This window comes from Phaseolus vulgaris, chromosome 6 (genome assembly GCF_051622355.1).
Source record: "Phaseolus vulgaris cultivar YP4 chromosome 6, ASM5162235v1, whole genome shotgun sequence".
In the NCBI taxonomy this organism is placed as follows: Eukaryota; Viridiplantae; Streptophyta; class Magnoliopsida; order Fabales; family Fabaceae; genus Phaseolus; species Phaseolus vulgaris.
The window spans coordinates 13,185,872-13,212,554 of record NC_143503.1 but is presented as its reverse complement, the minus strand read 5'-3'; the positions used below and the strand labels follow the sequence as shown (position 1 = coordinate 13,212,554).

General features: G+C 41.7%; 45 non-coding genes and 1 pseudogene across 45 annotated transcripts; all 46 read left to right on the top strand.

Annotated features, from left to right (window-relative positions):
- Positions 1–348: 348 nt before the first annotated feature.
- LOC150027113 (5S ribosomal RNA) lies at positions 349–467 on the top strand. The gene has a single exon (XR_016522724.1). It is a non-coding gene; the product is annotated as a 5S ribosomal RNA (ribosomal RNA).
- Positions 468–925: 458 nt separating this feature from the next.
- LOC150027112 (5S ribosomal RNA) lies at positions 926–1,044 on the top strand. Its single transcript, XR_016522723.1, has one exon. It is a non-coding gene; the product is annotated as a 5S ribosomal RNA (ribosomal RNA).
- A 458-nt stretch (positions 1,045–1,502) lies between these two features.
- Positions 1,503–1,621, top strand: LOC150027111 (5S ribosomal RNA). Its single transcript, XR_016522721.1, has one exon. It is a non-coding gene; the product is annotated as a 5S ribosomal RNA (ribosomal RNA).
- Positions 1,622–2,079: 458 nt separating this feature from the next.
- Positions 2,080–2,198, top strand: LOC150027110 (5S ribosomal RNA). The gene has a single exon (XR_016522720.1). It is a non-coding gene; the product is annotated as a 5S ribosomal RNA (ribosomal RNA).
- Positions 2,199–2,656: 458 nt separating this feature from the next.
- LOC150027109 (5S ribosomal RNA) lies at positions 2,657–2,775 on the top strand. Its single transcript, XR_016522719.1, has one exon. It is a non-coding gene; the product is annotated as a 5S ribosomal RNA (ribosomal RNA).
- Positions 2,776–3,233: 458 nt separating this feature from the next.
- On the top strand, positions 3,234–3,352 carry LOC150027108 (5S ribosomal RNA). Its single transcript, XR_016522072.1, has one exon. It is a non-coding gene; the product is annotated as a 5S ribosomal RNA (ribosomal RNA).
- A 458-nt stretch (positions 3,353–3,810) lies between these two features.
- On the top strand, positions 3,811–3,929 carry LOC150027107 (5S ribosomal RNA). The gene has a single exon (XR_016522752.1). It is a non-coding gene; the product is annotated as a 5S ribosomal RNA (ribosomal RNA).
- A 458-nt stretch (positions 3,930–4,387) lies between these two features.
- Positions 4,388–4,506, top strand: LOC150027106 (5S ribosomal RNA). Its single transcript, XR_016522718.1, has one exon. It is a non-coding gene; the product is annotated as a 5S ribosomal RNA (ribosomal RNA).
- A 458-nt stretch (positions 4,507–4,964) lies between these two features.
- Positions 4,965–5,083, top strand: LOC150027105 (5S ribosomal RNA). The gene has a single exon (XR_016522717.1). It is a non-coding gene; the product is annotated as a 5S ribosomal RNA (ribosomal RNA).
- A 458-nt stretch (positions 5,084–5,541) lies between these two features.
- LOC150027104 (5S ribosomal RNA) lies at positions 5,542–5,660 on the top strand. Its single transcript, XR_016522716.1, has one exon. It is a non-coding gene; the product is annotated as a 5S ribosomal RNA (ribosomal RNA).
- Positions 5,661–6,118: 458 nt separating this feature from the next.
- LOC150027103 (5S ribosomal RNA) lies at positions 6,119–6,237 on the top strand. Its single transcript, XR_016522715.1, has one exon. It is a non-coding gene; the product is annotated as a 5S ribosomal RNA (ribosomal RNA).
- Positions 6,238–6,695: 458 nt separating this feature from the next.
- Positions 6,696–6,814, top strand: LOC150027102 (5S ribosomal RNA). The gene has a single exon (XR_016522714.1). It is a non-coding gene; the product is annotated as a 5S ribosomal RNA (ribosomal RNA).
- A 458-nt stretch (positions 6,815–7,272) lies between these two features.
- On the top strand, positions 7,273–7,391 carry LOC150027101 (5S ribosomal RNA). Its single transcript, XR_016522713.1, has one exon. It is a non-coding gene; the product is annotated as a 5S ribosomal RNA (ribosomal RNA).
- Positions 7,392–7,849: 458 nt separating this feature from the next.
- Positions 7,850–7,968, top strand: LOC150027100 (5S ribosomal RNA). The gene has a single exon (XR_016522712.1). It is a non-coding gene; the product is annotated as a 5S ribosomal RNA (ribosomal RNA).
- Positions 7,969–8,426: 458 nt separating this feature from the next.
- Positions 8,427–8,545, top strand: LOC150027099 (5S ribosomal RNA). The gene has a single exon (XR_016522710.1). It is a non-coding gene; the product is annotated as a 5S ribosomal RNA (ribosomal RNA).
- Positions 8,546–9,003: 458 nt separating this feature from the next.
- On the top strand, positions 9,004–9,122 carry LOC150027098 (5S ribosomal RNA). The gene has a single exon (XR_016522709.1). It is a non-coding gene; the product is annotated as a 5S ribosomal RNA (ribosomal RNA).
- Positions 9,123–9,580: 458 nt separating this feature from the next.
- LOC150027097 (5S ribosomal RNA) lies at positions 9,581–9,699 on the top strand. The gene has a single exon (XR_016522708.1). It is a non-coding gene; the product is annotated as a 5S ribosomal RNA (ribosomal RNA).
- A 458-nt stretch (positions 9,700–10,157) lies between these two features.
- On the top strand, positions 10,158–10,276 carry LOC150027096 (5S ribosomal RNA). The gene has a single exon (XR_016522707.1). It is a non-coding gene; the product is annotated as a 5S ribosomal RNA (ribosomal RNA).
- A 458-nt stretch (positions 10,277–10,734) lies between these two features.
- Positions 10,735–10,853, top strand: LOC150027095 (5S ribosomal RNA). The gene has a single exon (XR_016522706.1). It is a non-coding gene; the product is annotated as a 5S ribosomal RNA (ribosomal RNA).
- Positions 10,854–11,311: 458 nt separating this feature from the next.
- Positions 11,312–11,430, top strand: LOC150027094 (5S ribosomal RNA). Its single transcript, XR_016522705.1, has one exon. It is a non-coding gene; the product is annotated as a 5S ribosomal RNA (ribosomal RNA).
- A 458-nt stretch (positions 11,431–11,888) lies between these two features.
- On the top strand, positions 11,889–12,007 carry LOC150027093 (5S ribosomal RNA). The gene has a single exon (XR_016522704.1). It is a non-coding gene; the product is annotated as a 5S ribosomal RNA (ribosomal RNA).
- Positions 12,008–12,466: 459 nt separating this feature from the next.
- LOC150027092 (5S ribosomal RNA) lies at positions 12,467–12,583 on the top strand (annotated as a pseudogene).
- A 336-nt stretch (positions 12,584–12,919) lies between these two features.
- LOC150027091 (5S ribosomal RNA) lies at positions 12,920–13,038 on the top strand. The gene has a single exon (XR_016522703.1). It is a non-coding gene; the product is annotated as a 5S ribosomal RNA (ribosomal RNA).
- A 458-nt stretch (positions 13,039–13,496) lies between these two features.
- Positions 13,497–13,615, top strand: LOC150027090 (5S ribosomal RNA). Its single transcript, XR_016522773.1, has one exon. It is a non-coding gene; the product is annotated as a 5S ribosomal RNA (ribosomal RNA).
- A 458-nt stretch (positions 13,616–14,073) lies between these two features.
- Positions 14,074–14,192, top strand: LOC150027089 (5S ribosomal RNA). Its single transcript, XR_016522702.1, has one exon. It is a non-coding gene; the product is annotated as a 5S ribosomal RNA (ribosomal RNA).
- Positions 14,193–14,650: 458 nt separating this feature from the next.
- Positions 14,651–14,769, top strand: LOC150027088 (5S ribosomal RNA). The gene has a single exon (XR_016522772.1). It is a non-coding gene; the product is annotated as a 5S ribosomal RNA (ribosomal RNA).
- Positions 14,770–15,227: 458 nt separating this feature from the next.
- Positions 15,228–15,346, top strand: LOC150027087 (5S ribosomal RNA). Its single transcript, XR_016522840.1, has one exon. It is a non-coding gene; the product is annotated as a 5S ribosomal RNA (ribosomal RNA).
- A 458-nt stretch (positions 15,347–15,804) lies between these two features.
- LOC150027086 (5S ribosomal RNA) lies at positions 15,805–15,923 on the top strand. Its single transcript, XR_016522839.1, has one exon. It is a non-coding gene; the product is annotated as a 5S ribosomal RNA (ribosomal RNA).
- A 458-nt stretch (positions 15,924–16,381) lies between these two features.
- Positions 16,382–16,500, top strand: LOC150027085 (5S ribosomal RNA). Its single transcript, XR_016522838.1, has one exon. It is a non-coding gene; the product is annotated as a 5S ribosomal RNA (ribosomal RNA).
- A 458-nt stretch (positions 16,501–16,958) lies between these two features.
- Positions 16,959–17,077, top strand: LOC150027084 (5S ribosomal RNA). The gene has a single exon (XR_016522837.1). It is a non-coding gene; the product is annotated as a 5S ribosomal RNA (ribosomal RNA).
- A 458-nt stretch (positions 17,078–17,535) lies between these two features.
- Positions 17,536–17,654, top strand: LOC150027083 (5S ribosomal RNA). The gene has a single exon (XR_016521992.1). It is a non-coding gene; the product is annotated as a 5S ribosomal RNA (ribosomal RNA).
- Positions 17,655–18,112: 458 nt separating this feature from the next.
- LOC150027082 (5S ribosomal RNA) lies at positions 18,113–18,231 on the top strand. Its single transcript, XR_016522836.1, has one exon. It is a non-coding gene; the product is annotated as a 5S ribosomal RNA (ribosomal RNA).
- A 458-nt stretch (positions 18,232–18,689) lies between these two features.
- On the top strand, positions 18,690–18,808 carry LOC150027081 (5S ribosomal RNA). The gene has a single exon (XR_016522701.1). It is a non-coding gene; the product is annotated as a 5S ribosomal RNA (ribosomal RNA).
- A 458-nt stretch (positions 18,809–19,266) lies between these two features.
- On the top strand, positions 19,267–19,385 carry LOC150027080 (5S ribosomal RNA). Its single transcript, XR_016522835.1, has one exon. It is a non-coding gene; the product is annotated as a 5S ribosomal RNA (ribosomal RNA).
- A 458-nt stretch (positions 19,386–19,843) lies between these two features.
- LOC150027079 (5S ribosomal RNA) lies at positions 19,844–19,962 on the top strand. The gene has a single exon (XR_016521915.1). It is a non-coding gene; the product is annotated as a 5S ribosomal RNA (ribosomal RNA).
- A 458-nt stretch (positions 19,963–20,420) lies between these two features.
- Positions 20,421–20,539, top strand: LOC150027078 (5S ribosomal RNA). Its single transcript, XR_016522834.1, has one exon. It is a non-coding gene; the product is annotated as a 5S ribosomal RNA (ribosomal RNA).
- Positions 20,540–20,997: 458 nt separating this feature from the next.
- On the top strand, positions 20,998–21,116 carry LOC150027077 (5S ribosomal RNA). Its single transcript, XR_016521991.1, has one exon. It is a non-coding gene; the product is annotated as a 5S ribosomal RNA (ribosomal RNA).
- Positions 21,117–21,574: 458 nt separating this feature from the next.
- LOC150027076 (5S ribosomal RNA) lies at positions 21,575–21,693 on the top strand. The gene has a single exon (XR_016522119.1). It is a non-coding gene; the product is annotated as a 5S ribosomal RNA (ribosomal RNA).
- A 458-nt stretch (positions 21,694–22,151) lies between these two features.
- LOC150027075 (5S ribosomal RNA) lies at positions 22,152–22,270 on the top strand. Its single transcript, XR_016522699.1, has one exon. It is a non-coding gene; the product is annotated as a 5S ribosomal RNA (ribosomal RNA).
- Positions 22,271–22,728: 458 nt separating this feature from the next.
- On the top strand, positions 22,729–22,847 carry LOC150027074 (5S ribosomal RNA). The gene has a single exon (XR_016522832.1). It is a non-coding gene; the product is annotated as a 5S ribosomal RNA (ribosomal RNA).
- Positions 22,848–23,305: 458 nt separating this feature from the next.
- On the top strand, positions 23,306–23,424 carry LOC150027073 (5S ribosomal RNA). The gene has a single exon (XR_016522831.1). It is a non-coding gene; the product is annotated as a 5S ribosomal RNA (ribosomal RNA).
- Positions 23,425–23,882: 458 nt separating this feature from the next.
- Positions 23,883–24,001, top strand: LOC150027072 (5S ribosomal RNA). Its single transcript, XR_016522118.1, has one exon. It is a non-coding gene; the product is annotated as a 5S ribosomal RNA (ribosomal RNA).
- A 458-nt stretch (positions 24,002–24,459) lies between these two features.
- LOC150027071 (5S ribosomal RNA) lies at positions 24,460–24,578 on the top strand. Its single transcript, XR_016522830.1, has one exon. It is a non-coding gene; the product is annotated as a 5S ribosomal RNA (ribosomal RNA).
- Positions 24,579–25,036: 458 nt separating this feature from the next.
- Positions 25,037–25,155, top strand: LOC150027070 (5S ribosomal RNA). Its single transcript, XR_016522018.1, has one exon. It is a non-coding gene; the product is annotated as a 5S ribosomal RNA (ribosomal RNA).
- Positions 25,156–25,613: 458 nt separating this feature from the next.
- Positions 25,614–25,732, top strand: LOC150027069 (5S ribosomal RNA). Its single transcript, XR_016522698.1, has one exon. It is a non-coding gene; the product is annotated as a 5S ribosomal RNA (ribosomal RNA).
- Positions 25,733–26,190: 458 nt separating this feature from the next.
- On the top strand, positions 26,191–26,309 carry LOC150027068 (5S ribosomal RNA). Its single transcript, XR_016522829.1, has one exon. It is a non-coding gene; the product is annotated as a 5S ribosomal RNA (ribosomal RNA).
- Positions 26,310–26,683: the final 374 nt, after the last annotated feature.

Here is a 26,683-nt window from a genome sequence, read left to right as displayed (position 1 = left end):
CTTGTCCTTCGGGAATTGGCAACTAGATCATTTTTAACGCGTCTCCATCCGACTTCTCTATCAAAAGTTATGACCGTTTGAAGTTTAGTCACGATAATTTTTGGCAACTCCAAATCTATCACTATTCTGTTCAATCTGAGGACTCCTCCATCAAATATACACTAAAACAAGATCCCACAAAAAAAATTAGACAAAAATTCAATTTCTACCTATTTTTAATGCATTTTACAAAAATCGTCTTACCTTGTTCGTCCATCTTGTATATCTCAAGACCCATTTTGTGTTTAACCATTTGAAACTGAAGCCCACTTGCAAACCCATATAGGCATTGATCGCGCTGCACTTGACAGGTGCGATCATACCAGCACTAATGCACCGGATCCCATCAGAACTCCGCAGTCAAGCGTGCTTGGGCGAGAGTAGTACTAGGATGGGTGACCTCCTGGGAAGTCCTCGTGTTGCACTTCTTTTTTGTGTTCTGTTCTTCCTCCTGGCCTATACAATCAAACCATGATGAGTTCACCTTTTTCGTGACTGCGAGTTGTGGGGGTCCTTGTCCTTCGGGAATTGGCAACTAGATTCGTTACCACGTTTCGAACAACTTTCATTTTTAACGCGTCTCCATCCGACTTCTCTATCAAAAGTTATGACCGTTTGAAGTTTAGTCACGATAATTTTTGGCAACTCCAAATCTATCACTATTCTGTTCAATCTGAGGACTCCTCCATCAAATATACACTAAAACAAGATCCCACAAAAAAAATTAGACAAAAATTCAATTTCTACCTATTTTTAATGCATTTTACAAAAATCGTCTTACCTTGTTCGTCCATCTTGTATATCTCAAGACCCATTTTGTGTTTAACCATTTGAAACTGAAGCCCACTTGCAAACCCATATAGGCATTGATCGCGCTGCACTTGACAGGTGCGATCATACCAGCACTAATGCACCGGATCCCATCAGAACTCCGCAGTCAAGCGTGCTTGGGCGAGAGTAGTACTAGGATGGGTGACCTCCTGGGAAGTCCTCGTGTTGCACTTCTTTTTTGTGTTCTGTTCTTCCTCCTGGCCTATACAATCAAACCATGATGAGTTCACCTTTTTCGTGACTGCGAGTTGTGGGGGTCCTTGTCCTTCGGGAATTGGCAACTAGATTCGTTACCACGTTTCGAACAACTTTCATTTTTAACGCGTCTCCATCCGACTTCTCTATCAAAAGTTATGACCGTTTGAAGTTTAGTCACGATAATTTTTGGCAACTCCAAATCTATCACTATTCTGTTCAATCTGAGGACTCCTCCATCAAATATACACTAAAACAAGATCCCACAAAAAAAATTAGACAAAAATTCAATTTCTACCTATTTTTAATGCATTTTACAAAAATCGTCTTACCTTGTTCGTCCATCTTGTATATCTCAAGACCCATTTTGTGTTTAACCATTTGAAACTGAAGCCCACTTGCAAACCCATATAGGCATTGATCGCGCTGCACTTGACAGGTGCGATCATACCAGCACTAATGCACCGGATCCCATCAGAACTCCGCAGTCAAGCGTGCTTGGGCGAGAGTAGTACTAGGATGGGTGACCTCCTGGGAAGTCCTCGTGTTGCACTTCTTTTTTGTGTTCTGTTCTTCCTCCTGGCCTATACAATCAAACCATGATGAGTTCACCTTTTTCGTGACTGCGAGTTGTGGGGGTCCTTGTCCTTCGGGAATTGGCAACTAGATTCGTTACCACGTTTCGAACAACTTTCATTTTTAACGCGTCTCCATCCGACTTCTCTATCAAAAGTTATGACCGTTTGAAGTTTAGTCACGATAATTTTTGGCAACTCCAAATCTATCACTATTCTGTTCAATCTGAGGACTCCTCCATCAAATATACACTAAAACAAGATCCCACAAAAAAAATTAGACAAAAATTCAATTTCTACCTATTTTTAATGCATTTTACAAAAATCGTCTTACCTTGTTCGTCCATCTTGTATATCTCAAGACCCATTTTGTGTTTAACCATTTGAAACTGAAGCCCACTTGCAAACCCATATAGGCATTGATCGCGCTGCACTTGACAGGTGCGATCATACCAGCACTAATGCACCGGATCCCATCAGAACTCCGCAGTCAAGCGTGCTTGGGCGAGAGTAGTACTAGGATGGGTGACCTCCTGGGAAGTCCTCGTGTTGCACTTCTTTTTTGTGTTCTGTTCTTCCTCCTGGCCTATACAATCAAACCATGATGAGTTCACCTTTTTCGTGACTGCGAGTTGTGGGGGTCCTTGTCCTTCGGGAATTGGCAACTAGATTCGTTACCACGTTTCGAACAACTTTCATTTTTAACGCGTCTCCATCCGACTTCTCTATCAAAAGTTATGACCGTTTGAAGTTTAGTCACGATAATTTTTGGCAACTCCAAATCTATCACTATTCTGTTCAATCTGAGGACTCCTCCATCAAATATACACTAAAACAAGATCCCACAAAAAAAATTAGACAAAAATTCAATTTCTACCTATTTTTAATGCATTTTACAAAAATCGTCTTACCTTGTTCGTCCATCTTGTATATCTCAAGACCCATTTTGTGTTTAACCATTTGAAACTGAAGCCCACTTGCAAACCCATATAGGCATTGATCGCGCTGCACTTGACAGGTGCGATCATACCAGCACTAATGCACCGGATCCCATCAGAACTCCGCAGTCAAGCGTGCTTGGGCGAGAGTAGTACTAGGATGGGTGACCTCCTGGGAAGTCCTCGTGTTGCACTTCTTTTTTGTGTTCTGTTCTTCCTCCTGGCCTATACAATCAAACCATGATGAGTTCACCTTTTTCGTGACTGCGAGTTGTGGGGGTCCTTGTCCTTCGGGAATTGGCAACTAGATTCGTTACCACGTTTCGAACAACTTTCATTTTTAACGCGTCTCCATCCGACTTCTCTATCAAAAGTTATGACCGTTTGAAGTTTAGTCACGATAATTTTTGGCAACTCCAAATCTATCACTATTCTGTTCAATCTGAGGACTCCTCCATCAAATATACACTAAAACAAGATCCCACAAAAAAAATTAGACAAAAATTCAATTTCTACCTATTTTTAATGCATTTTACAAAAATCGTCTTACCTTGTTCGTCCATCTTGTATATCTCAAGACCCATTTTGTGTTTAACCATTTGAAACTGAAGCCCACTTGCAAACCCATATAGGCATTGATCGCGCTGCACTTGACAGGTGCGATCATACCAGCACTAATGCATCGGATCCCATCAGAACTCCGCAGTCAAGCGTGCTTGGGCGAGAGTAGTACTAGGATGGGTGACCTCCTGGGAAGTCCTCGTGTTGCACTTCTTTTTTGTGTTCTGTTCTTCCTCCTGGCCTATACAATCAAACCATGATGAGTTCACCTTTTTCGTGACTGCGAGTTGTGGGGGTCCTTGTCCTTCGGGAATTGGCAACTAGATTCGTTACCACGTTTCGAACAACTTTCATTTTTAACGCGTCTCCATCCGACTTCTCTATCAAAAGTTATGACCGTTTGAAGTTTAGTCACGATAATTTTTGGCAACTCCAAATCTATCACTATTCTGTTCAATCTGAGGACTCCTCCATCAAATATACACTAAAACAAGATCCCACAAAAAAAATTAGACAAAAATTCAATTTCTACCTATTTTTAATGCATTTTACAAAAATCGTCTTACCTTGTTCGTCCATCTTGTATATCTCAAGACCCATTTTGTGTTTAACCATTTGAAACTGAAGCCCACTTGCAAACCCATATAGGCATTGATCGCGCTGCACTTGACAGGTGCGATCATACCAGCACTAATGCACCGGATCCCATCAGAACTCCGTAGTCAAGCGTGCTTGGGCGAGAGTAGTACTAGGATGGGTGACCTCCTGGGAAGTCCTCGTGTTGCACTTCTTTTTTGTGTTCTGTTCTTCCTCCTGGCCTATACAATCAAACCATGATGAGTTCACCTTTTTCGTGACTGCGAGTTGTGGGGGTCCTTGTCCTTCGGGAATTGGCAACTAGATTCGTTACCACGTTTCGAACAACTTTCATTTTTAACGCGTCTCCATCCGACTTCTCTATCAAAAGTTATGACCGTTTGAAGTTTAGTCACGATAATTTTTGGCAACTCCAAATCTATCACTATTCTGTTCAATCTGAGGACTCCTCCATCAAATATACACTAAAACAAGATCCCACAAAAAAAATTAGACAAAAATTCAATTTCTACCTATTTTTAATGCATTTTACAAAAATCGTCTTACCTTGTTCGTCCATCTTGTATATCTCAAGACCCATTTTGTGTTTAACCATTTGAAACTGAAGCCCACTTGCAAACCCATATAGGCATTGATCGCGCTGCACTTGACAGGTGCGATCATACCAGCACTAATGCACCGGATCCCATCAGAACTCCGCAGTCAAGCGTGCTTGGGCGAGAGTAGTACTAGGATGGGTGACCTCCTGGGAAGTCCTCGTGTTGCACTTCTTTTTTGTGTTCTGTTCTTCCTCCTGGCCTATACAATCAAACCATGATGAGTTCACCTTTTTCGTGACTGCGAGTTGTGGGGGTCCTTGTCCTTCGGGAATTGGCAACTAGATTCGTTACCACGTTTCGAACAACTTTCATTTTTAACGCGTCTCCATCCGACTTCTCTATCAAAAGTTATGACCGTTTGAAGTTTAGTCACGATAATTTTTGGCAACTCCAAATCTATCACTATTCTGTTCAATCTGAGGACTCCTCCATCAAATATACACTAAAACAAGATCCCACAAAAAAAATTAGACAAAAATTCAATTTCTACCTATTTTTAATGCATTTTACAAAAATCGTCTTACCTTGTTCGTCCATCTTGTATATCTCAAGACCCATTTTGTGTTTAACCATTTGAAACTGAAGCCCACTTGCAAACCCATATAGGCATTGATCGCGCTGCACTTGACAGGTGCGATCATACCAGCACTAATGCACCGGATCCCATCAGAACTCCGCAGTCAAGCGTGCTTGGGCGAGAGTAGTACTAGGATGGGTGACCTCCTGGGAAGTCCTCGTGTTGCACTTCTTTTTTGTGTTCTGTTCTTCCTCCTGGCCTATACAATCAAACCATGATGAGTTCACCTTTTTCGTGACTGCGAGTTGTGGGGGTCCTTGTCCTTCGGGAATTGGCAACTAGATTCGTTACCACGTTTCGAACAACTTTCATTTTTAACGCGTCTCCATCCGACTTCTCTATCAAAAGTTATGACCGTTTGAAGTTTAGTCACGATAATTTTTGGCAACTCCAAATCTATCACTATTCTGTTCAATCTGAGGACTCCTCCATCAAATATACACTAAAACAAGATCCCACAAAAAAAATTAGACAAAAATTCAATTTCTACCTATTTTTAATGCATTTTACAAAAATCGTCTTACCTTGTTCGTCCATCTTGTATATCTCAAGACCCATTTTGTGTTTAACCATTTGAAACTGAAGCCCACTTGCAAACCCATATAGGCATTGATCGCGCTGCACTTGACAGGTGCGATCATACCAGCACTAATGCACCGGATCCCATCAGAACTCCGCAGTCAAGCGTGCTTGGGCGAGAGTAGTACTAGGATGGGTGACCTCCTGGGAAGTCCTCGTGTTGCACTTCTTTTTTGTGTTCTGTTCTTCCTCCTGGCCTATACAATCAAACCATGATGAGTTCACCTTTTTCGTGACTGCGAGTTGTGGGGGTCCTTGTCCTTCGGGAATTGGCAACTAGATTCGTTACCACGTTTCGAACAACTTTCATTTTTAACGCGTCTCCATCCGACTTCTCTATCAAAAGTTATGACCGTTTGAAGTTTAGTCACGATAATTTTTGGCAACTCCAAATCTATCACTATTCTGTTCAATCTGAGGACTCCTCCATCAAATATACACTAAAACAAGATCCCACAAAAAAAATTAGACAAAAATTCAATTTCTACCTATTTTTAATGCATTTTACAAAAATCGTCTTACCTTGTTCGTCCATCTTGTATATCTCAAGACCCATTTTGTGTTTAACCATTTGAAACTGAAGCCCACTTGCAAACCCATATAGGCATTGATCGCGCTGCACTTGACAGGTGCGATCATACCAGCACTAATGCACCGGATCCCATCAGAACTCCGCAGTCAAGCGTGCTTGGGCGAGAGTAGTACTAGGATGGGTGACCTCCTGGGAAGTCCTCGTGTTGCACTTCTTTTTTGTGTTCTGTTCTTCCTCCTGGCCTATACAATCAAACCATGATGAGTTCACCTTTTTCGTGACTGCGAGTTGTGGGGGTCCTTGTCCTTCGGGAATTGGCAACTAGATTCGTTACCACGTTTCGAACAACTTTCATTTTTAACGCGTCTCCATCCGACTTCTCTATCAAAAGTTATGACCGTTTGAAGTTTAGTCACGATAATTTTTGGCAACTCCAAATCTATCACTATTCTGTTCAATCTGAGGACTCCTCCATCAAATATACACTAAAACAAGATCCCACAAAAAAAATTAGACAAAAATTCAATTTCTACCTATTTTTAATGCATTTTACAAAAATCGTCTTACCTTGTTCGTCCATCTTGTATATCTCAAGACCCATTTTGTGTTTAACCATTTGAAACTGAAGCCCACTTGCAAACCCATATAGGCATTGATCGCGCTGCACTTGACAGGTGCGATCATACCAGCACTAATGCACCGGATCCCATCAGAACTCCGCAGTCAAGCGTGCTTGGGCGAGAGTAGTACTAGGATGGGTGACCTCCTGGGAAGTCCTCGTGTTGCACTTCTTTTTTGTGTTCTGTTCTTCCTCCTGGCCTATACAATCAAACCATGATGAGTTCACCTTTTTCGTGACTGCGAGTTGTGGGGGTCCTTGTCCTTCGGGAATTGGCAACTAGATTCGTTACCACGTTTCGAACAACTTTCATTTTTAACGCGTCTCCATCCGACTTCTCTATCAAAAGTTATGACCGTTTGAAGTTTAGTCACGATAATTTTTGGCAACTCCAAATCTATCACTATTCTGTTCAATCTGAGGACTCCTCCATCAAATATACACTAAAACAAGATCCCACAAAAAAAATTAGACAAAAATTCAATTTCTACCTATTTTTAATGCATTTTACAAAAATCGTCTTACCTTGTTCGTCCATCTTGTATATCTCAAGACCCATTTTGTGTTTAACCATTTGAAACTGAAGCCCACTTGCAAACCCATATAGGCATTGATCGCGCTGCACTTGACAGGTGCGATCATACCAGCACTAATGCACCGGATCCCATCAGAACTCCGCAGTCAAGCGTGCTTGGGCGAGAGTAGTACTAGGATGGGTGACCTCCTGGGAAGTCCTCGTGTTGCACTTCTTTTTTGTGTTCTGTTCTTCCTCCTGGCCTATACAATCAAACCATGATGAGTTCACCTTTTTCGTGACTGCGAGTTGTGGGGGTCCTTGTCCTTCGGGAATTGGCAACTAGATTCGTTACCACGTTTCGAACAACTTTCATTTTTAACGCGTCTCCATCCGACTTCTCTATCAAAAGTTATGACCGTTTGAAGTTTAGTCACGATAATTTTTGGCAACTCCAAATCTATCACTATTCTGTTCAATCTGAGGACTCCTCCATCAAATATACACTAAAACAAGATCCCACAAAAAAAATTAGACAAAAATTCAATTTCTACCTATTTTTAATGCATTTTACAAAAATCGTCTTACCTTGTTCGTCCATCTTGTATATCTCAAGACCCATTTTGTGTTTAACCATTTGAAACTGAAGCCCACTTGCAAACCCATATAGGCATTGATCGCGCTGCACTTGACAGGTGCGATCATACCAGCACTAATGCACCGGATCCCATCAGAACTCCGCAGTCAAGCGTGCTTGGGCGAGAGTAGTACTAGGATGGGTGACCTCCTGGGAAGTCCTCGTGTTGCACTTCTTTTTTGTGTTCTGTTCTTCCTCCTGGCCTATACAATCAAACCATGATGAGTTCACCTTTTTCGTGACTGCGAGTTGTGGGGGTCCTTGTCCTTCGGGAATTGGCAACTAGATTCGTTACCACGTTTCGAACAACTTTCATTTTTAACGCGTCTCCATCCGACTTCTCTATCAAAAGTTATGACCGTTTGAAGTTTAGTCACGATAATTTTTGGCAACTCCAAATCTATCACTATTCTGTTCAATCTGAGGACTCCTCCATCAAATATACACTAAAACAAGATCCCACAAAAAAAATTAGACAAAAATTCAATTTCTACCTATTTTTAATGCATTTTACAAAAATCGTCTTACCTTGTTCGTCCATCTTGTATATCTCAAGACCCATTTTGTGTTTAACCATTTGAAACTGAAGCCCACTTGCAAACCCATATAGGCATTGATCGCGCTGCACTTGACAGGTGCGATCATACCAGCACTAATGCACCGGATCCCATCAGAACTCCGCAGTCAAGCGTGCTTGGGCGAGAGTAGTACTAGGATGGGTGACCTCCTGGGAAGTCCTCGTGTTGCACTTCTTTTTTGTGTTCTGTTCTTCCTCCTGGCCTATACAATCAAACCATGATGAGTTCACCTTTTTCGTGACTGCGAGTTGTGGGGGTCCTTGTCCTTCGGGAATTGGCAACTAGATTCGTTACCACGTTTCGAACAACTTTCATTTTTAACGCGTCTCCATCCGACTTCTCTATCAAAAGTTATGACCGTTTGAAGTTTAGTCACGATAATTTTTGGCAACTCCAAATCTATCACTATTCTGTTCAATCTGAGGACTCCTCCATCAAATATACACTAAAACAAGATCCCACAAAAAAAATTAGACAAAAATTCAATTTCTACCTATTTTTAATGCATTTTACAAAAATCGTCTTACCTTGTTCGTCCATCTTGTATATCTCAAGACCCATTTTGTGTTTAACCATTTGAAACTGAAGCCCACTTGCAAACCCATATAGGCATTGATCGCGCTGCACTTGACAGGTGCGATCATACCAGCACTAATGCACCGGATCCCATCAGAACTCCGCAGTCAAGCGTGCTTGGGCGAGAGTAGTACTAGGATGGGTGACCTCCTGGGAAGTCCTCGTGTTGCACTTCTTTTTTGTGTTCTGTTCTTCCTCCTGGCCTATACAATCAAACCATGATGAGTTCACCTTTTTCGTGACTGCGAGTTGTGGGGGTCCTTGTCCTTCGGGAATTGGCAACTAGATTCGTTACCACGTTTCGAACAACTTTCATTTTTAACGCGTCTCCATCCGACTTCTCTATCAAAAGTTATGACCGTTTGAAGTTTAGTCACGATAATTTTTGGCAACTCCAAATCTATCACTATTCTGTTCAATCTGAGGACTCCTCCATCAAATATACACTAAAACAAGATCCCACAAAAAAAATTAGACAAAAATTCAATTTCTACCTATTTTTAATGCATTTTACAAAAATCGTCTTACCTTGTTCGTCCATCTTGTATATCTCAAGACCCATTTTGTGTTTAACCATTTGAAACTGAAGCCCACTTGCAAACCCATATAGGCATTGATCGCGCTGCACTTGACAGGTGCGATCATACCAGCACTAATGCACCGGATCCCATCAGAACTCCGCAGTCAAGCGTGCTTGGGCGAGAGTAGTACTAGGATGGGTGACCTCCTGGGAAGTCCTCGTGTTGCACTTCTTTTTTGTGTTCTGTTCTTCCTCCTGGCCTATACAATCAAACCATGATGAGTTCACCTTTTTCGTGACTGCGAGTTGTGGGGGTCCTTGTCCTTCGGGAATTGGCAACTAGATTCGTTACCACGTTTCGAACAACTTTCATTTTTAACGCGTCTCCATCCGACTTCTCTATCAAAAGTTATGACCGTTTGAAGTTTAGTCACGATAATTTTTGGCAACTCCAAATCTATCACTATTCTGTTCAATCTGAGGACTCCTCCATCAAATATACACTAAAACAAGATCCCACAAAAAAAATTAGACAAAAATTCAATTTCTACCTATTTTTAATGCATTTTACAAAAATCGTCTTACCTTGTTCGTCCATCTTGTATATCTCAAGACCCATTTTGTGTTTAACCATTTGAAACTGAAGCCCACTTGCAAACCCATATAGGCATTGATCGCGCTGCACTTGACAGGTGCGATCATACCAGCACTAATGCACCGGATCCCATCAGAACTCCGCAGTCAAGCGTGCTTGGGCGAGAGTAGTACTAGGATGGGTGACCTCCTGGGAAGTCCTCGTGTTGCACTTCTTTTTTGTGTTCTGTTCTTCCTCCTGGCCTATACAATCAAACCATGATGAGTTCACCTTTTTCGTGACTGCGAGTTGTGGGGGCCAATCCCCTACGGGAATTGGCAACTAGATTCGTTACCACGTTTCGAACAACTTTCATTTTTAACGCGTCTCCATCCGACTTCTCTATCAAAAGTTATGACCGTTTGAAGTTTAGTCACGATAATTTTTGGCAACTCCAAATCTATCACTATTCTGTTCAATCTGAGGACTCCTCCATCAAATATACACTAAAACAAGATCCCACAAAAAAAATTAGACAAAAATTCAATTTCTACCTATTTTTAATGCATTTTACAAAAATCGTCTTACCTTGTTCGTCCATCTTGTATATCTCAAGACCCATTTTGTGTTTAACCATTTGAAACTGAAGCCCACTTGCAAACCCATATAGGCATTGATCGCGCTGCACTTGACAGGTGCGATCATACCAGCACTAATGCACCGGATCCCATCAGAACTCCGCAGTCAAGCGTGCTTGGGCGAGAGTAGTACTAGGATGGGTGACCTCCTGGGAAGTCCTCGTGTTGCACTTCTTTTTTGTGTTCTGTTCTTCCTCCTGGCCTATACAATCAAACCATGATGAGTTCACCTTTTTCGTGACTGCGAGTTGTGGGGGCCAATCCCCTACGGGAATTGGCAACTAGATTCGTTACCACGTTTCGAACAACTTTCATTTTTAACGCGTCTCCATCCGACTTCTCTATCAAAAGTTATGACCGTTTGAAGTTTAGTCACGATAATTTTTGGCAACTCCAAATCTATCACTATTCTGTTCAATCTGAGGACTCCTCCATCAAATATACACTAAAACAAGATCCCACAAAAAAAATTAGACAAAAATTCAATTTCTACCTATTTTTAATGCATTTTACAAAAATCGTCTTACCTTGTTCGTCCATCTTGTATATCTCAAGACCCATTTTGTGTTTAACCATTTGAAACTGAAGCCCACTTGCAAACCCATATAGGCATTGATCGCGCTGCACTTGACAGGTGCGATCATACCAGCACTAATGCACCGGATCCCATCAGAACTCCGCAGTCAAGCGTGCTTGGGCGAGAGTAGTACTAGGATGGGTGACCTCCTGGGAAGTCCTCGTGTTGCACTTCTTTTTTGTGTTCTGTTCTTCCTCCTGGCCTATACAATCAAACCATGATGAGTTCACCTTTTTCGTGACTGCGAGTTGTGGGGGTCCTTGTCCTTCGGGAATTGGCAACTAGATTCGTTACCACGTTTCGAACAACTTTCATTTTTAACGCGTCTCCATCCGACTTCTCTATCAAAAGTTATGACCGTTTGAAGTTTAGTCACGATAATTTTTGGCAACTCCAAATCTATCACTATTCTGTTCAATCTGAGGACTCCTCCATCAAATATACACTAAAACAAGATCCCACAAAAAAAATTAGACAAAAATTCAATTTCTACCTATTTTTAATGCATTTTACAAAAATCGTCTTACCTTGTTCGTCCATCTTGTATATCTCAAGACCCATTTTGTGTTTAACCATTTGAAACTGAAGCCCACTTGCAAACCCATATAGGCATTGATCGCGCTGCACTTGACAGGTGCGATCATACCAGCACTAATGCACCGGATCCCATCAGAACTCCGCAGTCAAGCGTGCTTGGGCGAGAGTAGTACTAGGATGGGTGACCTCCTGGGAAGTCCTCGTGTTGCACTTCTTTTTTGTGTTCTGTTCTTCCTCCTGGCCTATACAATCAAACCATGATGAGTTCACCTTTTTCGTGACTGCGAGTTGTGGGGGTCCTTGTCCTTCGGGAATTGGCAACTAGATTCGTTACCACGTTTCGAACAACTTTCATTTTTAACGCGTCTCCATCCGACTTCTCTATCAAAAGTTATGACCGTTTGAAGTTTAGTCACGATAATTTTTGGCAACTCCAAATCTATCACTATTCTGTTCAATCTGAGGACTCCTCCATCAAATATACACTAAAACAAGATCCCACAAAAAAAATTAGACAAAAATTCAATTTCTACCTATTTTTAATGCATTTTACAAAAATCGTCTTACCTTGTTCGTCCATCTTGTATATCTCAAGACCCATTTTGTGTTTAACCATTTGAAACTGAAGCCCACTTGCAAACCCATATAGGCATTGATCGCGCTGCACTTGACAGGTGCGATCATACCAGCACTAATGCACCGGATCCCATCAGAACTCCGCAGTCAAGCGTGCTTGGGCGAGAGTAGTACTAGGATGGGTGACCTCCTGGGAAGTCCTCATTCGTTACCACGTTTCGAACAACTTTCATTTTTAACGCGTCTCCATCCGACTTCTCTATCAAAAGTTATGACCGTTTGAAGTTTAGTCACGATAATTTTTGGCAACTCCAAATCTATCACTATTCTGTTCAATCTGAGGACTCCTCCATCAAATATACACTAAAACAAGATCCCACAAAAAAAATTAGACAAAAATTCAATTTCTACCTATTTTTAATGCATTTTACAAAAATCGTCTTACCTTGTTCGTCCATCTTGTATATCTCAAGACCCATTTTGTGTTTAACCATTTGAAACTGAAGCCCACTTGCAAACCCATATAGGCATTGATCGCGCTGCACTTGACAGGTGCGATCATACCAGCACTAATGCACCGGATCCCATCAGAACTCCGCAGTCAAGCGTGCTTGGGCGAGAGTAGTACTAGGATGGGTGACCTCCTGGGAAGTCCTCGTGTTGCACTTCTTTTTTGTGTTCTGTTCTTCCTCCTGGCCTATACAATCAAACCATGATGAGTTCACCTTTTTCGTGACTGCGAGTTGTGGGGGTCCTTGTCCTTCGGGAATTGGCAACTAGATTCGTTACCACGTTTCGAACAACTTTCATTTTTAACGCGTCTCCATCCGACTTCTCTATCAAAAGTTATGACCGTTTGAAGTTTAGTCACGATAATTTTTGGCAACTCCAAATCTATCACTATTCTGTTCAATCTGAGGACTCCTCCATCAAATATACACTAAAACAAGATCCCACAAAAAAAATTAGACAAAAATTCAATTTCTACCTATTTTTAATGCATTTTACAAAAATCGTCTTACCTTGTTCGTCCATCTTGTATATCTCAAGACCCATTTTGTGTTTAACCATTTGAAACTGAAGCCCACTTGCAAACCCATATAGGCATTGATCGCGCTGCACTTGACAGGTGCGATCATACCAGCACTAATGCACCGGATCCCATCAGAACTCCGCAGTCAAGCGTGCTTGGGCGAGAGTAGTACCAGGATGGGTGACCTCCTGGGAAGTCCTCGTGTTGCACTTCTTTTTTGTGTTCTGTTCTTCCTCCTGGCCTATACAATCAAACCATGATGAGTTCACCTTTTTCGTGACTGCGAGTTGTGGGGGTCCTTGTCCTTCGGGAATTGGCAACTAGATTCGTTACCACGTTTCGAACAACTTTCATTTTTAACGCGTCTCCATCCGACTTCTCTATCAAAAGTTATGACCGTTTGAAGTTTAGTCACGATAATTTTTGGCAACTCCAAATCTATCACTATTCTGTTCAATCTGAGGACTCCTCCATCAAATATACACTAAAACAAGATCCCACAAAAAAAATTAGACAAAAATTCAATTTCTACCTATTTTTAATGCATTTTACAAAAATCGTCTTACCTTGTTCGTCCATCTTGTATATCTCAAGACCCATTTTGTGTTTAACCATTTGAAACTGAAGCCCACTTGCAAACCCATATAGGCATTGATCGCGCTGCACTTGACAGGTGCGATCATACCAGCACTAATGCACCGGATCCCATCAGAACTCCGCAGTCAAGCGTGCTTGGGCGAGAGTAGTACTAGGATGGGTGACCTCCTGGGAAGTCCTCGTGTTGCACTTCTTTTTTGTGTTCTGTTCTTCCTCCTGGCCTATACAATCAAACCATGATGAGTTCACCTTTTTCGTGACTGCGAGTTGTGGGGGTCCTTGTCCTTCGGGAATTGGCAACTAGATTCGTTACCACGTTTCGAACAACTTTCATTTTTAACGCGTCTCCATCCGACTTCTCTATCAAAAGTTATGACCGTTTGAAGTTTAGTCACGATAATTTTTGGCAACTCCAAATCTATCACTATTCTGTTCAATCTGAGGACTCCTCCATCAAATATACACTAAAACAAGATCCCACAAAAAAAATTAGACAAAAATTCAATTTCTACCTATTTTTAATGCATTTTACAAAAATCGTCTTACCTTGTTCGTCCATCTTGTATATCTCAAGACCCATTTTGTGTTTAACCATTTGAAACTGAAGCCCACTTGCAAACCCATATAGGCATTGATCGCGCTGCACTTGACAGGTGCGATCATACCAGCACTAATGCACCGGATCCCATCAGAACTCCGCAGTCAAGCGTGCTTGGGCGAGAGTAGTACCAGGATGGGTGACCTCCTGGGAAGTCCTCGTGTTGCACTTCTTTTTTGTGTTCTGTTCTTCCTCCTGGCCTATACAATCAAACCATGATGAGTTCACCTTTTTCGTGACTGCGAGTTGTGGGGGTCCTTGTCCTTCGGGAATTGGCAACTAGATTCGTTACCACGTTTCGAACAACTTTCATTTTTAACGCGTCTCCATCCGACTTCTCTATCAAAAGTTATGACCGTTTGAAGTTTAGTCACGATAATTTTTGGCAACTCCAAATCTATCACTATTCTGTTCAATCTGAGGACTCCTCCATCAAATATACACTAAAACAAGATCCCACAAAAAAAATTAGACAAAAATTCAATTTCTACCTATTTTTAATGCATTTTACAAAAATCGTCTTACCTTGTTCGTCCATCTTGTATATCTCAAGACCCATTTTGTGTTTAACCATTTGAAACTGAAGCCCACTTGCAAACCCATATAGGCATTGATCGCGCTGCACTTGACAGGTGCGATCATACCAGCACTAATGCACCGGATCCCATCAGAACTCCGCAGTCAAGCGTGCTCGGGCGAGAGTAGTACTAGGATGGGTGACCTCCTGGGAAGTCCTCGTGTTGCACTTCTTTTTTGTGTTCTGTTCTTCCTCCTGGCCTATACAATCAAACCATGATGAGTTCACCTTTTTCGTGACTGCGAGTTGTGGGGGTCCTTGTCCTTCGGGAATTGGCAACTAGATTCGTTACCACGTTTCGAACAACTTTCATTTTTAACGCGTCTCCATCCGACTTCTCTATCAAAAGTTATGACCGTTTGAAGTTTAGTCACGATAATTTTTGGCAACTCCAAATCTATCACTATTCTGTTCAATCTGAGGACTCCTCCATCAAATATACACTAAAACAAGATCCCACAAAAAAAATTAGACAAAAATTCAATTTCTACCTATTTTTAATGCATTTTACAAAAATCGTCTTACCTTGTTCGTCCATCTTGTATATCTCAAGACCCATTTTGTGTTTAACCATTTGAAACTGAAGCCCACTTGCAAACCCATATAGGCATTGATCGCGCTGCACTTGACAGGTGCGATCATACCAGCACTAATGCACCGGATCCCATCAGAACTCCGCAGTCAAGCGTGCTCGGGCGAGAGTAGTACTAGGATGGGTGACCTCCTGGGAAGTCCTCGTGTTGCACTTCTTTTTTGTGTTCTGTTCTTCCTCCTGGCCTATACAATCAAACCATGATGAGTTCACCTTTTTCGTGACTGCGAGTTGTGGGGGTCCTTGTCCTTCGGGAATTGGCAACTAGATTCGTTACCACGTTTCGAACAACTTTCATTTTTAACGCGTCTCCATCCGACTTCTCTATCAAAAGTTATGACCGTTTGAAGTTTAGTCACGATAATTTTTGGCAACTCCAAATCTATCACTATTCTGTTCAATCTGAGGACTCCTCCATCAAATATACACTAAAACAAGATCCCACAAAAAAAATTAGACAAAAATTCAATTTCTACCTATTTTTAATGCATTTTACAAAAATCGTCTTACCTTGTTCGTCCATCTTGTATATCTCAAGACCCATTTTGTGTTTAACCATTTGAAACTGAAGCCCACTTGCAAACCCATATAGGCATTGATCGCGCTGCACTTGACAGGTGCGATCATACCAGCACTAATGCACCGGATCCCATCAGAACTCCGCAGTCAAGCGTGCTCGGGCGAGAGTAGTACTAGGATGGGTGACCTCCTGGGAAGTCCTCGTGTTGCACTTCTTTTTTGTGTTCTGTTCTTCCTCCTGGCCTATACAATCAAACCATGATGAGTTCACCTTTTTCGTGACTGCGAGTTGTGGGGGTCCTTGTCCTTCGGGAATTGGCAACTAGATTCGTTACCACGTTTCGAACAACTTTCATTTTTAACGCGTCTCCATCCGACTTCTCTATCAAAAGTTATGACCGTTTGAAGTTTAGTCACGATAATTTTTGGCAACTCCAAATCTATCACTATTCTGTTCAATCTGAGGACTCCTCCATCAAATATACACTAAAACAAGATCCCACAAAAAAAATTAGACAAAAATTCAATTTCTACCTATTTTTAATGCATTTTACAAAAATCGTCTTACCTTGTTCGTCCATCTTGTATATCTCAAGACCCATTTTGTGTTTAACCATTTGAAACTGAAGCCCACTTGCAAACCCATATAGGCATTGATCGCGCTGCACTTGACAGGTGCGATCATACCAGCACTAATGCACCGGATCCCATCAGAACTCCGCAGTCAAGCGTGCTCGGGCGAGAGTAGTACTAGGATGGGTGACCTCCTGGGAAGTCCTCGTGTTGCACTTCTTTTTTGTGTTCTGTTCTTCCTCCTGGCCTATACAATCAAACCATGATGAGTTCACCTTTTTCGTGACTGCGAGTTGTGGGGGTCCTTGTCCTTCGGGAATTGGCAACTAGATTCGTTACCACGTTTCGAACAACTTTCATTTTTAACGCGTCTCCATCCGACTTCTCTATCAAAAGTTATGACCGTTTGAAGTTTAGTCACGATAATTTTTGGCAACTCCAAATCTATCACTATTCTGTTCAATCTGAGGACTCCTCCATCAAATATACACTAAAACAAGATCCCACAAAAAAAATTAGACAAAAATTCAATTTCTACCTATTTTTAATGCATTTTACAAAAATCGTCTTACCTTGTTCGTCCATCTTGTATATCTCAAGACCCATTTTGTGTTTAACCATTTGAAACTGAAGCCCACTTGCAAACCCATATAGGCATTGATCGCGCTGCACTTGACAGGTGCGATAATACCAGCACTAATGCACCGGATCCCATCAGAACTCCGCAGTCAAGCGTGCTTGGGCGAGAGTAGTACTAGGATGGGTGACCTCCTGGGAAGTCCTCGTGTTGCACTTCTTTTTTGTGTTCTGTTCTTCCTCCTGGCCTATACAATCAAACCATGATGAGTTCACCTTTTTCGTGACTGCGAGTTGTGGGGGCCAATCCCCTACGGGAATTGGCAACTAGATTCGTTACCACGTTTCGAACAACTTTCATTTTTAACGCGTCTCCATCCGACTTCTCTATCAAAAGTTATGACCGTTTGAAGTTTAGTCACGATAATTTTTGGCAACTCCAAATCTATCACTATTCTGTTCAATCTGAGGACTCCTCCATCAAATATACACTAAAACAAGATCCCACAAAAAAAATTAGACAAAAATTCAATTTCTACCTATTTTTAATGCATTTTACAAAAATCGTCTTACCTTGTTCGTCCATCTTGTATATCTCAAGACCCATTTTGTGTTTAACCATTTGAAACTGAAGCCCACTTGCAAACCCATATAGGCATTGATCGCGCTGCACTTGACAGGTGCGATCATACCAGCACTAATGCACCGGATCCCATCAGAACTCCGCAGTCAAGCGTGCTCGGGCGAGAGTAGTACTAGGATGGGTGACCTCCTGGGAAGTCCTCGTGTTGCACTTCTTTTTTGTGTTCTGTTCTTCCTCCTGGCCTATACAATCAAACCATGATGAGTTCACCTTTTTCGTGACTGCGAGTTGTGGGGGTCCTTGTCCTTCGGGAATTGGCAACTAGATTCGTTACCACGTTTCGAACAACTTTCATTTTTAACGCGTCTCCATCCGACTTCTCTATCAAAAGTTATGACCGTTTGAAGTTTAGTCACGATAATTTTTGGCAACTCCAAATCTATCACTATTCTGTTCAATCTGAGGACTCCTCCATCAAATATACACTAAAACAAGATCCCACAAAAAAAATTAGACAAAAATTCAATTTCTACCTATTTTTAATGCATTTTACAAAAATCGTCTTACCTTGTTCGTCCATCTTGTATATCTCAAGACCCATTTTGTGTTTAACCATTTGAAACTGAAGCCCACTTGCAAACCCATATAGGCATTGATCGCGCTGCACTTGACAGGTGCGATCATACCAGCACTAATGCACCGGATCCCATCAGAACTCCGCAGTCAAGCGTGCTTGGGCGAGAGTAGTACTAGGATGGGTGACCTCCTGGGAAGTCCTCGTGTTGCACTTCTTTTTTGTGTTCTGTTCTTCCTCCTGGCCTATACAATCAAACCATGATGAGTTCACCTTTTTCGTGACTGCGAGTTGTGGGGGTCCTTGTCCTTCGGGAATTGGCAACTAGATTCGTTACCACGTTTCGAACAACTTTCATTTTTAACGCGTCTCCATCCGACTTCTCTATCAAAAGTTATGACCGTTTGAAGTTTAGTCACGATAATTTTTGGCAACTCCAAATCTATCACTATTCTGTTCAATCTGAGGACTCCTCCATCAAATATACACTAAAACAAGATCCCACAAAAAAAATTAGACAAAAATTCAATTTCTACCTATTTTTAATGCATTTTACAAAAATCGTCTTACCTTGTTCGTCCATCTTGTATATCTCAAGACCCATTTTGTGTTTAACCATTTGAAACTGAAGCCCACTTGCAAACCCATATAGGCATTGATCGCGCTGCACTTGACAGGTGCGATCATACCAGCACTAATGCACCGGATCCCATCAGAACTCCGCAGTCAAGCGTGCTCGGGCGAGAGTAGTACTAGGATGGGTGACCTCCTGGGAAGTCCTCGTGTTGCACTTCTTTTTTGTGTTCTGTTCTTCCTCCTGGCCTATACAATCAAACCATGATGAGTTCACCTTTTTCGTGACTGCGAGTTGTGGGGGTCCTTGTCCTTCGGGAATTGGCAACTAGATTCGTTACCACGTTTCGAACAACTTTCATTTTTAACGCGTCTCCATCCGACTTCTCTATCAAAAGTTATGACCGTTTGAAGTTTAGTCACGATAATTTTTGGCAACTCCAAATCTATCACTATTCTGTTCAATCTGAGGACTCCTCCATCAAATATACACTAAAACAAGATCCCACAAAAAAAATTAGACAAAAATTCAATTTCTACCTATTTTTAATGCATTTTACAAAAATCGTCTTACCTTGTTCGTCCATCTTGTATATCTCAAGACCCATTTTGTGTTTAACCATTTGAAACTGAAGCCCACTTGCAAACCCATATAGGCATTGATCGCGCTGCACTTGACAGGTGCGATCATACCAGCACTAATGCACCGGATCCCATCAGAACTCCGCAGTCAAGCGTGCTCGGGCGAGAGTAGTACTAGGATGGGTGACCTCCTGGGAAGTCCTCGTGTTGCACTTTTTTTTTGTGTTCTGTTCTTCCTCCTGGCCTATACAATCAAACCATGATGAGTTCACCTTTTTCGTGACTGCGAGTTGTGGGGGTCCTTGTCCTTCGGGAATTGGCAACTAGATTCGTTACCACGTTTCGAACAACTTTCATTTTTAACGCGTCTCCATCCGACTTCTCTATCAAAAGTTATGACCGTTTGAAGTTTAGTCACGATAATTTTTGGCAACTCCAAATCTATCACTATTCTGTTCAATCTGAGGACTCCTCCATCAAATATACACTAAAACAAGATCCCACAAAAAAAATTAGACAAAAATTCAATTTCTACCTATTTTTAATGCATTTTACAAAAATCGTCTTACCTTGTTCGTCCATCTTGTATATCTCAAGACCCATTTTGTGTTTAACCATTTGAAACTGAAGCCCACTTGCAAACCCATATAGGCATTGATCGCGCTGCACTTGACAGGTGCGATCATACCAGCACTAATGCACCGGATCCCATCAGAACTCCGCAGTCAAGCGTGCTCGGGCGAGAGTAGTACTAGGATGGGTGACCTCCTGGGAAGTCCTCGTGTTGCACTTCTTTTTTGTGTTCTGTTCTTCCTCCTGGCCTATACAATCAAACCATGATGAGTTCACCTTTTTCGTGACTGCGAGTTGTGGGGGTCCTTGTCCTTCGGGAATTGGCAACTAGATTCGTTACCACGTTTCGAACAACTTTCATTTTTAACGCGTCTCCATCCGACTTCTCTATCAAAAGTTATGACCGTTTGAAGTTTAGTCACGATAATTTTTGGCAACTCCAAATCTATCACTATTCTGTTCAATCTGAGGACTCCTCCATCAAATATACACTAAAACAAGATCCCACAAAAAAAATTAGACAAAAATTCAATTTCTACCTATTTTTAATGCATTTTACAAAAATCGTCTTACCTTGTTCGTCCATCTTGTATATCTCAAGACCCATTTTGTGTTTAACCATTTGAAACTGAAGCCCACTTGCAAACCCATATAGGCATTGATCGCGCTGCACTTGACAGGTGCGATAATACCAGCACTAATGCACCGGATCCCATCAGAACTCCGCAGTCAAGCGTGCTTGGGCGAGAGTAGTACTAGGATGGGTGACCTCCTGGGAAGTCCTCGTGTTGCACTTCTTTTTTGTGTTCTGTTCTTCCTCCTGGCCTATACAATCAAACCATGATGAGTTCACCTTTTTCGTGACTGCGAGTTGTGGGGGCCAATCCCCTACGGGAATTGGCAACTAGATTCGTTACCACGTTTCGAACAACTTTCATTTTTAACGCGTCTCCATCCGACTTCTCTATCAAAAGTTATGACCGTTTGAAGTTTAGTCACGATAATTTTTGGCAACTCCAAATCTATCACTATTCTGTTCAATCTGAGGACTCCTCCATCAAATATACACTAAAACAAGATCCCACAAAAAAAATTAGACAAAAATTCAATTTCTACCTATTTTTAATGCATTTTACAAAAATCGTCTTACCTTGTTCGTCCATCTTGTATATCTCAAGACCCATTTTGTGTTTAACCATTTGAAACTGAAGCCCACTTGCAAACCCATATAGGCATTGATCGCGCTGCACTTGACAGGTGCGATCATACCAACACTAATGCACCGGATCCCATCAGAACTCCGCAGTCAAGCGTGCTCGGGCGAGAGTAGTACTAGGATGGGTGACCTCCTGGGAAGTCCTCGTGTTGCACTTCTTTTTTGTGTTCTGTTCTTCCTCCTGGCCTATACAATCAAACCATGATGAGTTCACCTTTTTCGTGACTGCGAGTTGTGGGGGTCCTTGTCCTTCGGGAATTGGCAACTAGATTCGTTACCACGTTTCGAACAACTTTCATTTTTAACGCGTCTCCATCCGACTTCTCTATCAAAAGTTATGACCGTTTGAAGTTTAGTCACGATAATTTTTGGCAACTCCAAATCTATCACTATTCTGTTCAATCTGAGGACTCCTCCATCAAATATACACTAAAACAAGATCCCACAAAAAAAATTAGACAAAAATTCAATTTCTACCTATTTTTAATGCATTTTACAAAAATCGTCTTACCTTGTTCGTCCATCTTGTATATCTCAAGACCCATTTTGTGTTTAACCATTTGAAACTGAAGCCCACTTGCAAACCCATATAGGCATTGATCGCGCTGCACTTGACAGGTGCGATCATACCAGCACTAATGCACCGGATCCCATCAGAACTCCGCAGTCAAGCGTGCTTGGGCGAGAGTAGTACTAGGATGGGTGACCTCCTGGGAAGTCCTCGTGTTGCACTTCTTTTTTGTGTTCTGTTCTTCCTCCTGGCCTATACAATCAAACCATGATGAGTTCACCTTTTTCGTGACTGCGAGTTGTGGGGGTCCTTGTCCTTCGGGAATTGGCAACTAGATTCGTTACCACGTTTCGAACAACTTTCATTTTTAACGCGTCTCCATCCGACTTCTCTATCAAAAGTTATGACCGTTTGAAGTTTAGTCACGATAATTTTTGGCAACTCCAAATCTATCACTATTCTGTTCAATCTGAGGACTCCTCCATCAAATATACACTAAAACAAGATCCCACAAAAAAAATTAGACAAAAATTCAATTTCTACCTATTTTTAATGCATTTTACAAAAATCGTCTTACCTTGTTCGTCCATCTTGTATATCTCAAGACCCATTTTGTGTTTAACCATTTGAAACTGAAGCCCACTTGCAAACCCATATAGGCATTGATCGCGCTGCACTTGACAGGTGCGATCATACCAGCACTAATGCACCGGATCCCATCAGAACTCCGCAGTCAAGCGTGCTCGGGCGAGAGTAGTACTAGGATGGGTGACCTCCTGGGAAGTCCTCGTGTTGCACTTCTTTTTTGTGTTCTGTTCTTCCTCCTGGCCTATACAATCAAACCATGATGAGTTCACCTTTTTCGTGACTGCGAGTTGTGGGGGTCCTTGTCCTTCGGGAATTGGCAACTAGATTCGTTACCACGTTTCGAACAACTTTCATTTTTAACGCGTCTCCATCCGACTTCTCTATCAAAAGTTATGACCGTTTGAAGTTTAGTCACGATAATTTTTGGCAACTCCAAATCTATCACTATTCTGTTCAATCTGAGGACTCCTCCATCAAATATACACTAAAACAAGATCCCACAAAAAAAATTAGACAAAAATTCAATTTCTACCTATTTTTAATGCATTTTACAAAAATCGTCTTACCTTGTTCGTCCATCTTGTATATCTCAAGACCCATTTTGTGTTTAACCATTTGAAACTGAAGCCCACTTGCAAACCCATATAGGCATTGATCGCGCTGCACTTGACAGGTGCGATCATACCAGCACTAATGCACCGGATCCCATCAGAACTCCGCAGTCAAGCGTGCTCGGGCGAGAGTAGTACTAGGATGGGTGACCTCCTGGGAAGTCCTCGTGTTGCACTTCTTTTTTGTGTTCTGTTCTTCCTCCTGGCCTATACAATCAAACCATGATGAGTTCACCTTTTTCGTGACTGCGAGTTGTGGGGGTCCTTGTCCTTCGGGAATTGGCAACTAGATTCGTTACCACGTTTCGAACAACTTTCATTTTTAACGCGTCTCCATCCGACTTCTCTATCAAAAGTTATGACCGTTTGAAGTTTAGTCACGATAATTTTTGGCAACTCCAAATCTATCACTATTCTGTTCAATCTGAGGACTCCTCCATCAAATATACACTAAAACAAGATCCCACAAAAAAAATTAGACAAAAATTCAATTTCTACCTATTTTTAATGCATTTTACAAAAATCGTCTTACCTTGTTCGTCCATCTTGTATATCTCAAGACCCATTTTGTGTTTAACCATTTGAAACTGAAGCCCACTTGCAAACCCATATAGGCATTGATCGCGCTGCACTTGACAGGTGCGATCATACCAACACTAATGCACCGGATCCCATCAGAACTCCGCAGTCAAGCGTGCTCGGGCGAGAGTAGTACTAGGATGGGTGACCTCCTGGGAAGTCCTCGTGTTGCACTTCTTTTTTGTGTTCTGTTCTTCCTCCTGGCCTATACAATCAAACCATGATGAGTTCACCTTTTTCGTGACTGCGAGTTGTGGGGGTCCTTGTCCTTCGGGAATTGGCAACTAGATTCGTTACCACGTTTCGAACAACTTTCATTTTTAACGCGTCTCCATCCGACTTCTCTATCAAAAGTTATGACCGTTTGAAGTTTAGTCACGATAATTTTTGGCAACTCCAAATCTATCACTATTCTGTTCAATCTGAGGACTCCTCCATCAAATATACACTAAAACAAGATCCCACAAAAAAAATTAGACAAAAATTCAATTTCTACCTATTTTTAATGCATTTTACAAAAATCGTCTTACCTTGTTCGTCCATCTTGTATATCTCAAGACCCATTTTGTGTTTAACCATTTGAAACTGAAGCCCACTTGCAAACCCATATAGGCATTGATCGCGCTGCACTTGACAGGTGCGATCATACCAGCACTAATGCACCGGATCCCATCAGAACTCCGCAGTCAAGCGTGCTCGGGCGAGAGTAGTACTAGGATGGGTGACCTCCTGGGAAGTCCTCGTGTTGCACTTCTTTTTTGTGTTCTGTTCTTCCTCCTGGCCTATACAATCAAACCATGATGAGTTCACCTTTTTCGTGACTGCGAGTTGTGGGGGTCCTTGTCCTTCGGGAATTGGCAACTAGATTCGTTACCACGTTTCGAACAACTTTCATTTTTAACGCGTCTCCATCCGACTTCTCTATCAAAAGTTATGACCGTTTGAAGTTTAGTCACGATAATTTTTGGCAACTCCAAATCTATCACTATTCTGTTCAATCTGAGGACTCCTCCATCAAATATACACTAAAACAAGATCCCACAAAAAAAATTAGACAAAAATTCAATTTCTACCTATTTTTAATGCATTTTACAAAAATCGTCTTACCTTGTTCGTCCATCTTGTATATCTCAAGACCCATTTTGTGTTTAACCATTTGAAACTGAAGCCCACTTGCAAACCCATATAGGCATTGATCGCGCTGCACTTGACAGGTGCGATCATACCAGCACTAATGCACCGGATCCCATCAGAACTCCGCAGTCAAGCGTGCTCGGACGAGAGTAGTACTAGGATGGGTGACCTCCTGGGAAGTCCTCGTGTTGCACTTCTTTTTTGTGTTCTGTTCTTCCTCCTGGCCTATACAATCAAACCATGATGAGTTCACCTTTTTCGTGACTGCGAGTTGTGGGGGTCCTTGTCCTTCGGGAATTGGCAACTAGATTCGTTACCACGTTTCGAACAACTTTCATTTTTAACGCGTCTCCATCCGACTTCTCTATCAAAAGTTATGACCGTTTGAAGTTTAGTCACGATAATTTTTGGCAACTCCAAATCTATCACTATTCTGTTCAATCTGAGGACTCCTCCATCAAATATACACTAAAACAAGATCCCACAAAAAAAATTAGACAAAAATTCAATTTCTACCTATTTTTAATGCATTTTACAAAAATCGTCTTACCTTGTTCGTCCATCTTGTATATCTCAAGACCCATTTTGTGTTTAACCATTTGAAACTGAAGCCCACTTGCAAACCCATATAGGCATTGATCGCGCTGCACTTGACAGGTGCGATCATACCAGCACTAATGCACCGGATCCCATCAGAACTCCGCAGTCAAGCGTGCTTGGGCGAGAGTAGTACTAGGATGGGTGACCTCCTGGGAAGTCCTCGTGTTGCACTTCTTTTTTGTGTTCTGTTCTTCCTCCTGGCCTATACAATCAAACCATGATGAGTTCACCTTTTTCGTGACTGCGAGTTGTGGGGGTCCTTGTCCTTCGGGAATTGGCAACTAGATTCGTTACCACGTTTCGAACAACTTTCATTTTTAACGCGTCTCCATCCGACTTCTCTATCAAAAGTTATGACCGTTTGAAGTTTAGTCACGATAATTTTTGGCAACTCCAAATCTATCACTATTCTGTTCAATCTGAGGACTCCTCCATCAAATATACACTAAAACAAGATCCCACAAAAAAAATTAGACAAAAATTCAATTTCTACCTATTTTTAATGCATTTTACAAAAATCGTCTTACCTTGTTCGTCCATCTTGTATATCTCAAGACCCATTTTGTGTTTAACCATTTGAAACTGAAGCCCACTTGCAAACCCATATAGGCATTGATCGCGCTGCACTTGACAGGTGCGATCATACCAGCACTAATGCACCGGATCCCATCAGAACTCCGCAGTCAAGCGTGCTCGGGCGAGAGTAGTACTAGGATGGGTGACCTCCTGGGAAGTCCTCGTGTTGCACTTCTTTTTTGTGTTCTGTTCTTCCTCCTGGCCTATACAATCAAACCATGATGAGTTCACCTTTTTCGTGACTGCGAGTTGTGGGGGTCCTTGTCCTTCGGGAATTGGCAACTAGATTCGTTACCACGTTTCGAACAACTTTCATTTTTAACGCGTCTCCATCCGACTTCTCTATCAAAAGTTATGACCGTTTGAAGTTTAGTCACGATAATTTTTGGCAACTCCAAATCTATCACTATTCTGTTCAATCTGAGGACTCCTCCATCAAATATACACTAAAACAAGATCCCACAAAAAAAATTAGACAAAAATTCAATTTCTACCTATTTTTAATGCATTTTACAAAAATCGTCTTACCTTGTTCGTCCATCTTGTATA